This window comes from Mus pahari, chromosome 10 (genome assembly GCF_900095145.1).
Source record: "Mus pahari chromosome 10, PAHARI_EIJ_v1.1, whole genome shotgun sequence".
NCBI lineage: Eukaryota > Metazoa > Chordata > Mammalia > Rodentia > Muridae > Mus > Mus pahari.
This window is the reverse complement of record NC_034599.1, coordinates 31,356,908-31,357,803: the sequence shown is the minus strand read 5'-3', so window position 1 is coordinate 31,357,803 and position 896 is coordinate 31,356,908.

Here is an 896-nt window from a genome sequence, read left to right as displayed (position 1 = left end):
GAGCTGCTGCTTTGCAATTGATAATTACAAGAATCAGTTTATTATTAAACCACTTAAATCTTCCTCCTCCTCCTCCTCCTCCTCCTCCTCCTCCTTCTTCTTCTTCTTCTTCTTCTTCTTCTTCTTCTTCTTCTTCTTCTTGTTTAGAATCAACAGATAACACAATTGCTGGAACCTAGCATCAAGTGCAGAACCTAGCATCTTAAATTTATTAACTATTCTTTGCTAGAAATCTTCAGTGGATCCACCACCTGAACTAACAACCTCTGGCTTACATTGCGTCTTGCTCCTGCAGTCCAAAAAGCACTTAAATACTTAAATGTTCTCATAATACGATTTCTAAGCATCAGCAGATGGATTGCTTGTTTTAGTAAAAATAAAATCCCTAAATAAAAGTCTGGGGGTGGGGGCGTGGAAGGGCAGGAACATGCTTTAATCCCAGCACTCAAGATGCAGAGGTAGAAGGTTTGAAGCCAACCTGGTCTACATAGTGAGTTCCAGAACTGCCAAGGCTACACAGAGAAACCCTGTCTCAAAACCAAAGCAAACCAAACCTAAAGAAATAGCTTTTCTCTGTATTTCTTGCTGATAAGCATTTGAAGAGATTTACTCACCAAGGATGAAAGAAAATGTTATATATATATATATATATATATATATATATATATATATATATATATATATCAGGGATTTCTCATATAGCCCAGGCTAGCTTTGACACTGAAATCAGCAAGGACTTCACTTCTGGAGGCTTTGTTCCCTGCTCCATTTTGTCTTGCTGATTTGAATCAGAAGCACACCAGGGAAAGGGGAAGTTTATTCTGGAATGGTGCTTGAATTTGGTCCAGGGAATAATGTTAGTCCACTGAAACAGAAGAGAGCTGTCCTGATTAGTT